Genomic DNA, 9,747 nt, shown 5'->3' with positions numbered 1-9,747 from the left:
AAAAAGAAGCTTGTCCTAAATAATAATAATCGTTGAAGCTCAATAAGAGTAGCGTTGTAGGTTAAGTTTGTTAGTTAGTTAAGCTCAGTTGGAAATTCAAGGCGTAGGATAGCGATGAGAACAACAGGATGGTGTCCAGAATGTGAGGAGATTAGCCTTAACTTCTCATTCCGTGCCTTGTATAATGTACGCACTAAAATTATGAGGACTAACCTGTTATATCGGTTTCTGCATAACAAATCTTTGTCACTATTGTGGTAACTACTTATAGCCGAAGTGTCCCACCAGACCAGACCAAATTCAAAAATTATAAATACCCAAATTGGTCCCAAAAGTTTGACAGACTTATACGAATAAACATGGGTTGATACAGGTACTACTGGTGTACCAAATACCTTTTGGAAATTACCAATATCTTCTATAAAAGAGGCTCGCTAGATCTTCTTCAATTATCCTACCCATACTTTGCAAAAACAGTAGTACACACCGATGTTCTAGTGCCTTGTATAATATACGCAATGGTACGTTCATTAGACAAGGCACTATAGCACTAAAAGGCCACGAGGAGTTACCACTATACTGACATAAATGGGCTATGTAGAAACCAATATAACAGGTTAGTACTCATAATTTTTAAATGCATTATCACTGTCCCCCCTTTGGTATTACAGTAAAGGGCTAGTCATCATCATATTCATCAACAAATTACCAGCCCACTTCAGGGCAAGTGTCTCCTCTCAGAATGACAAGGGTTCTACCACAGAACAGCGAGACACCGTGAGCGGTGGCATCCTTATGTGGTTGATAGTCCATCAACACGCACGAACTTTTTATATCCACGTTTCTGATACGTGTCGCTAAGATCGCCCTCCCGGCAACTGTGTTTCCTGCCACGTATAATTTGAGTACCTTCAAGGCTAGAGTGAATAGGCTTTTTATAGGCAAGCGTGCTTCAACCTAGACCTCATCATTGCTTTCTAATGGGCATGATTGTCGTCAAGCGCGGCCAAGTGCGGATCGGTAGACTTCACACTCTTAAGAACGTTATGCAGAACTCTCAAACATACAGGTTTCCTCAGGATGTTTTCCTTCACCGTTTAAACCAAGTGGTATTTAAATTACTTAAATTAAAACTTACACAGCTCCCAAATCTTAGTGGTGCGTGCCGGGGTTCGAACTCGGTCTCCATGAAAGGAAAGCCGAAGCCTTACCCTCTAGGCTATCAGCGCTAGTAAGGGCAAGTAGAGAAATAAAAAAAGTTAAACTTAGTTGTATGGTTATTATATAGGACAGATTCCCAATGGCACGCGTCCCATCAATCATAACAAGCTTTGCAGAAGAAAACATTTAATTAAAATCTGTCCAACCATTTTATATAGGATCATTACTGGCTGTAAATTAAGTATATTTCTTTAATGAGCTACGAACACATTAACTTTTGTACTAGAATCCTCTGTATTGGCGACCAAGCCACGGATATAACGTTAGTTAAAATTCCTTTATATAAAGCGAAATCATATATTACTACTTCTCTGTAAAACGTAGTTCGTACGTTCAATCTCACTGTTGAATGCACCGGGCCCACTTTATTACTCGTTTTTGCTCAGTAACACATAAAAACCTGAAAGAATGCGATATGCATCATTCATACCCACCATTCTTCCATTATTAATATTCCTGTGCATTTTTTTGCAATTACCGCTAAACAGTATGTCAATTAGTAGCTGGTTTTACTTGTAGCGTACAATATTTACATTTTATTGCATAATTACTGCATTTACATTATTGGTTATACGTTGTTATTTTTCCTATATCAATCTTTGCATTAAGGATGTTTGATAAAGTATTCCATTGCAATGAAGTTTACATAGTGTGTTCTAGACAACGATGTTTTTTATTGTAATTTTTGTGCTAATTTGATATTGTTATTAATACTGGGAAAAACTATCGAACATGAAACCTTAAAGCACGATTTATATAGATAGGGAAAGGGTAGGTAATATTACTAATGCTTAATTATTCTAGCGGCTCAAATGAAATTGTGCTTGACCGACTAATTACCATCTAATTAACTCACTATAGAGAAAATATTCGAATACCTCGAAAATGTGTCGTTTTTAAGCAAAGCTGTCGTATGGTACCTGGATCTTGAGCAGAAAACACAGCAACATTTTTTTTGGCGCTGCCCAAGAACGCTGTCGATTTTTTTACCTTCATTGGTCAAGCATAATGTTAATACTTTAACTAACAAAAGAGACGTGGAGTGGTTAACCATACCACAGTAAATTAGTAAATTTAGCTTATAGGTATATTTACTGCGAAATTACGGTCGGTCTATAGAATAAGACCACTATTAGTCACCAAGCAAAGTACCTGCTATCTCTGCAAAATTGATGTTTTTCTGTAACTGGGTGTTTATCTGTATATTATAAGTATTTATGTATATTATTCATAAACATGTTCAACAGTCATCTTAGTACCAAGTTATTTATATTGTTTATGAAAATATTCATCAGTCTTCTTAGTAACCATTACACAAGCTACGCTTACTTTGGGGCTAGATGGCGATGTGTTTATTATCGTAGTATATTTATTTTTTATATAAACCAAGCCTTATATTGTTATGTTGTAATCTTATAAAAAACCGGTATTAATTTTGTAAAATGAATTCTATAATCGAGGTTTTAGCAGTTACCCCTGTATAATGTTAACTGATAAATGGTATATGTTAAATTAATAAATAAGGAAACGCTTTATGGTTCCCAAAATATCCCATGATAATATAATGTATGCCATAAATCGGTGTGATGTGTCATGAGAGTGTTAGATGGGAGTGATGATGGATCTTTTATAAACCGGTTATGGTTTGGTCCAAGTGTATGGTAATTTAATATTTTCTAGGATAATAATACTTTATTATAAGTAGATGACTATAATGGTGTATTAATATTTATGATAACATTGCTGGTCATTTTATAATTTCGGCACCCATGGTACGAGAACTGTAACTTAATAATTGGCAGAGCACTCGGGCTGCCATTGTCACAGTGATGCGGTTTCAATTCCTGCCAGTTCTGAAATTTCCGCATTTTAATTTTATAAATTAAATGTGACTATAGCGATTTTTCGCTAATAACACATGACATATAATAAGAATAATAGTAAGAAGGATGAGGAAGAGAATAAATATTATTATCTTATTCGTACTAAAGTACCTTACCCACTAGGCTATCATAAATTGTTATAGGTATATAGTTAAATAAAATTATAGCTCAATTTGAATTCAACTAAATAAGGTTTGAGGGTAATCTAAATGTTTAATGGTATACTAGTACAACGTACTATCTACCTATAGTACTTTTTATCTCTTTTTTAGTACCAGCTTGTAGAAAATACTTTAGGTATTAACTTTTCTTGACCCACTATTTGAAGTGTATTTTCATATCGCAGTACGACATTTATATGATGCATGCTCAGTAAAATCCAGCACGCACTGATTTTTAAGAACTCCGTTGCACAAAGTACTGTTGCAATAAATACTGAAATCGGTACGCTAAAACCATTTGCTAACTTTTGTATTGAGGATCTCCTCCTTTGTATACAAGTCGGATTAATAATAATATCTTTATTTCAGGCATCAAGGCTTTTGATTAGTAAAAAAAAACACTTCTGCTGTTTTCCAATCCATTTAAAATAGCATCATCTTTAGGATGCTACCGGTAGACCCCCGTGCAAGGGAGCCACATCTTTTAAAAAAAGAACAAAGAGCGAATAAGTTTCTTGCTTTACAGAAGCGCTATCGATTATGCCTTAAAGCCGTTAGTTCGTCCATCGTTTCAACTTTTACACTTAAGAATTCAATTAATCTCCCTGCAACCGCACCAGCGTCCGTAACAACTTTTTATAAAAAAGAACTAACACCTCTACCAAAAAAAATAAGAGAACTTAAGTAACGGATCCCGAATCTTTAAGGGGTATGGTAACCCATACCCCTAATCGGATTCTACCCGACATCGTACCGGAATTTCCTCTATCACACACAGCGCTTACCGAAAGTGATGCCAACATAATTTGTTTGAAATAATATTTACCTTGGTCTTAAAACTAAACTAGTTAATACTTTATGTCTAACCAAAGTTTAGGTTTAACAATTAAAAATGTTCAGTCATGGACATGTTAAGTAAAGACCTGGAGTTATTGCCTTTTTGTATTACTAGACATATCTTTTACATTGACGTCCCTGACGTAGTGGTGATCGCGACATATTTGGAAATGTATAATAAAATATTAATACAAAAAAAAATTCTCGTTTAGTGGGGGAATAGAGAGCTCACCGAAACTCGAGACATTTAAAGTTCCGGTATGATGCCAACAGTTAAGATCTACGTTTACGTTCGAGGTCAAGAATTACCTTCTACTCTCTAAGAAACTAAGAAGTAAGCAAGACACTACACCGACGAAATATCTTGTGACTAATTTTATCAAATGGAATATTCTTCCTTCCTTCCTCCATTTGTCGGCGTGAACTACGAGTATTTTATAAAAACCCTTTCCAACCTACAATTTACAGCCCATGGGTGCCTTAAAATTTGTCGCTATGTGTCACGCGATAGCTGCGTATCTAAGTTGCACTGCTTTGTGAATTAAAAAAACTTTTACCAGACACCCCGATATTCTTAGCTGGATGTTACCACTATTATGTTCATTCAACATCATCATCACATCAACACATTACAAGCCCACTACAGAGCACGGGTCTCCTCCTACAATGAGAAAGGGTTAAGGCCCACCACGCTGGCCCAGTTCGGATTAGTGGACTCCACCCACTTTTGAGAACATTATGTAGATCTATCCGGCATGCAGTTTTCCTCACGATGTTTTCCTTCACCGTTGAAGCAAGTGATATTTTAATAACTTAAAACGCACATAATTTAGAAAAGTTAGAGGAGCTCCTACCCAATGCGTTATCACGGCTTATATTCATTACGGTTTTTCTTTATTGAGAGTAATATTTATTTGACAAACCAAGGCGATGGCCCACCGGATGGGTAGTTGCAAACCAAGGCCTTATAACAGGTCATGCAAGGAGCACGTCCTGCAAATTTCCACTATGTCCATCATCCTGAGGCTTAGGTGTTAAGGCTCACGAGCCTGTTATTACACCGCTAACCACGCCCTTAAGACGGGAACACAACAAAGCTTCTTGTAAGCAGAAAATAGCATGTCGGTGGTACTTCCCTAGATGAGCAACGTTTGTTTCGGAGAATTTGAAAAATTTTCCCAAAAAAAAAACCCCAGTCGTTGAAACAATGATGACGCTTTTACCCTTCTAAACTTATGAAACGCCAAGTCTGTCTGTTTGCAGTGACTCTAGCGCGGGTTCAGAAGGCAGTTTATATCGCGAAGAAGCCGGCAACTCAGCAGTACCTTTTTTTCAACATGAATTTAATTATTTGCCATCAGAATACTTTCTTTATTCCTCCCTGTTACTTAAAAGTACAAAAAAACGGGCACGAAGCACGCAAATGAAATCGAAATACGAGTACGTCTGGGCCCCGCCAAGGTCTCGGGTATAAGATATGGCCTTTTGATTAACCATTGTCGGGCGTCGTCGGCCAGTGAAGTCTCTCGGCGGATTCTTTGATATTTTTTTTTATCTACATCTTTGTCGCAAATACTTTATTTTAAACGGGGATTTCATGCAAATAGCTTTGGTGTATAGATGACCTCTGAGTAAAAAAATTTACATTATGTCAATGAAAAGAGATCCTTCTTTTATGTTTACAATATTAAATGAAAAAAAATGTTCCCACGCCAGAATGTATGTGTTAAAGATTTCATTATATAAAATTAATATATATTATATAATATCTTATAAATGTGCAATTTTTCATCTTCGATTGGAAGATTTTATATAAGAATATTTTACGAAGAATAAACGTACTATTTCTAATAATCGTACGAAATTAATATTGTCCTGTTTGGCTTACATATTATAAATTAAACAGTACAGGTATTTCTGGCTATCGCGGACTATAGAATAATTATCATTGTATAGATCATGCACTTCTACATCTTGCTTGTATGCAAAAAAAAAAAAAAATTAATTCAGATTTAACAGATTTATAGCGTGGCCAAAAGAAATACATAGTGTCAATTTGATAACTTGCTCCTTTGTGATTTTTTTTGAAAAATGGAACCTGTTGATACTACTACTATTGTTTCGTAGTTATTTAATACGAAAAATAACTACCGTTCATAACGAAAGGAAGTTTCGCATTCTCAGTACATTATTTTATATGCAAATTATTACTTTATACAAGCTCGAGCATCATTTGCATAACTTGTATCATAAATGGAGAATTTCGTTCTTCTTTTTCCATCGAAAATTCCAACGTAAGTATGACATAATAATCTTTTGTTTTTTTTTCTGCTTTTGATCTCTTTGTGTTAAACGGGAATATTACGATGTCAAGTTGTTCTTTTCATGAAAAACATACGATTGAAGTTAGGCCTTATTTTTTGTACAGCGATATTCAAACCTACGTTCAGATTTTAGGTCACAAACTGAACCTTTAAGCTATTGTAGCTACGAGTAGGTATAATTAATTATCTATAACTCTGAAAACCTTTATTCTGACTGACTGATTAATACAGCCTACAACTTTAAAAGGATGTAGGTATAAATTTGAAATTTAGATACATGGGGATTTGATTAATTAGGGGTTTAACAGAGGAAGAAAGTTTGTATCAAAGTCTCACATTTATGGACTTATGTATGAGAAGAACAGGTATCCATGAAAGTATTTAACTGGGTGAAATAGGTGATGAAAGTTTGAACGCACACTAATTTGCTAGTACTCGTTTAAGCCTCCGAAGCAAAAGTTGTTATACGTACCTGTGTGTGTATGCATGCGCGTGAGCGTGAGCGTGGGTGTGTGTTTGTCTGTCTGTGGCATCGCATTTACCGTTTGGATGAACCGATTTTGATTTTGCTTTTTTCGTTTGCATGGTGTATTAATCGGGAGTATTTTTAGCTATGTTTAATGACCGATCTAATGTGTCCGTAAAGAAATATGTAAGAAATTACATATTTCATTGTGATTAGCATAAACAAAACATTCCTTCTCTAGAAATCTGATTGCATTAGGGTTTTCCATACGCCTCCCTTTTATTGCTCTATTCCTTATATTAGTTATTTCTGACGAGGGTCTGTATAAGTCACGCTTTCGCTCCACTTTGCACGTGACGATAACGAAACGATTCCGCATCCTAGAGTCGTGATATAACATTTGATTACGTGACAGAGAGATATACATTAATGACAGAGAAGCTATTGGGACAATTTGTAAAAATACATTTTTATTTCAAACTTTGTTTTTGGTGTATGATATTATCAGAAGCTCGAGTCTTACAATAATAAAATGTATTTCTCCGCTAAAGAAGGAGTTAAGTTGACAATTATTATGGGAAACCAGCCTATTATAAATAGTGCGCTAGAAGCGTTTAACTCCGTGCAATTAACTCACACCATACATTTAAATGACTAGTATTCATTAGAAAATTAACAATATAAGCTCTTCTTGCGTTCTGTTCTACCGTCTAGTACCTATGCGAGAGTAAGAAGAGCAGAGCCATTTATTGTGTTACAACTTCTCACAGTTTATCCTATCTGTTAGTGATAAATCGTTTTAATATGGTTGGTACAAGCACTAAATCGCCGCGTAACTCGACGTAATGTATGACGTGTCTAAGATTATTAATTAAGATTGAAAGCACTGTTTAATCATGGGTATATCATGGATCATATTTATTATGCTGCGTCTTTGACAGATAGAGATAAAATGTAACTGGATTAGAATGTTATTAATATTTAGTTAGTACCTAGGACTCGATCAAACTTCTTAGAGCAAGTTGTAAATTATGTACGTCATAGTAAAGCCTTTACGCAGAATTAATGAGACGTGACCAAAGGCCTAAGCAGAATAACCAGAGCTGAGCCAGAAAATACTAACTTAAACTGATTACAAGTAATTCCTACTTTAGGAAGTTTTGGTATGTAAGGGGAGATATAAAAAGAAATAAGAATTCCTTTGCCTCACCGTTTATAACAGGGGTATATCATTCCGACTCGTAGCCAGTTACAATTTACATACCAGTACTATTGGTATTCAAAAATAGTAAAACTTGTCCTGATCTTGGTGTTTTGGCCTTGCTCTTGCTATGGCATTTATACGTATGGTTATACAAAAATATATTAGCGTACAATTCATTTTATGTGGTGTTAGAGTAAGTCAAGCGTCCTACGGAAATATAAACTTTACAATGAATAATTGTCAAGATCAACATCTCCTGAAGATTTTCCGGTATCGGTGCGCAGAGAGATTAGTACACTGCGGAAGATCTGTTTCGTGTTGAGTATAAATTATATATAATTAAATATATATTTCAATATAATAATAATTATATATATTTCATTGAAGTAAAAGTTACTTCTATTGTTTCTATCAAATATCATATTGTAATTTTTATGTCTAATATCGTAGCGTTATCGTACCGTGTCGATAAAAAAACACATTAGTCGCCGAAAAGTAGCGAACTTCATTTTCTTGGTAATTATACAAGTTGCCCGTGCTCACCCCATACTACGCACGCGATGGACGGCTTTTGAACAAAAAAAATATATTTATTTAAAAAAAACTGGTATCACGAGAATAAACACGTTTCAAGCTATTTGCTTAACTAATTCACTACTTTGTTTTTAGAATGATTTATTTGTAGTAGACAATTTGTGTCGCGATTACATTAACATAATAAATACCTAACTTAAGGGTGTACGTGAATGCTAACGATCATGGAAATCCAAGGAACATCTTTAGTGGATTCGCAAGATGACATATTTATGAATTTTCTATTTTTTTTTCAGTTTATAACAACAAGTGTTAGAAATAATACTGAACCAACTGTTAAATATCTTCTAGCCACAAGATATTAAACTGTTTTTTTTGCTCAGTGGGGTGGTATTGGGTAAGTAAACATAAAAATAAAATTATTTATGTGACCCATAGCATCCAGGCCCTCATAATCTGGAGTTGAATACTACCCAGTAGATCAACAACACCTTCGTTGGTCTACTGGATGGCATATTGAAACTTAACAGCTTAACTTAATTGTACAACCACCATCAATATTATAAGATAGTCAACATAGTATGTATATAGATAGAGAGACTTTGATCTAACATTAACATATAGGGTAGTTTACAAAAATAGCAAAATCTCCACCTTTTTTTGTTCGTCATCATCATCATATCAATACATTAACGGCCCACTACAGGGCACGGGTCTCCCACAATGAGAAGGGGAAATGGGCCAGGAAGTCAAAGAGTCCAAGTACATAGACCCATGCATTAGTTTGACTAAAGAAGCGCCACACTTGGTTCACCATTCCACGTTACCACCATGACGCAGACTAAGCGAAATGGTAAAACATCTTGCTATAATATATGTGAGTGAAGCTCACTAACTTAAGCAGTGAGGATGATGATGTTTAAAACGACATAAACTTAAATATCCCTAGGAATATTAAAGTGTTAGCTTTTAACTTAAATTCAATACAAACTTTTATAACAGTGTTCCCGTTTCCAAGGATATGAAGAACCTAGTCGGGGATATTCCTAACATAGTCCTCTTCCTACCTAACTGGCAAAGTTCCATCGAAATCTGTTTCGTCATTCCGACGACAAAA

This window comes from Pararge aegeria, chromosome 11 (genome assembly GCF_905163445.1).
Source record: "Pararge aegeria chromosome 11, ilParAegt1.1, whole genome shotgun sequence".
Classification (NCBI taxonomy): Eukaryota; Metazoa; Arthropoda; class Insecta; order Lepidoptera; family Nymphalidae; genus Pararge; species Pararge aegeria.
This window is presented reverse-complemented; position numbering follows the sequence as displayed.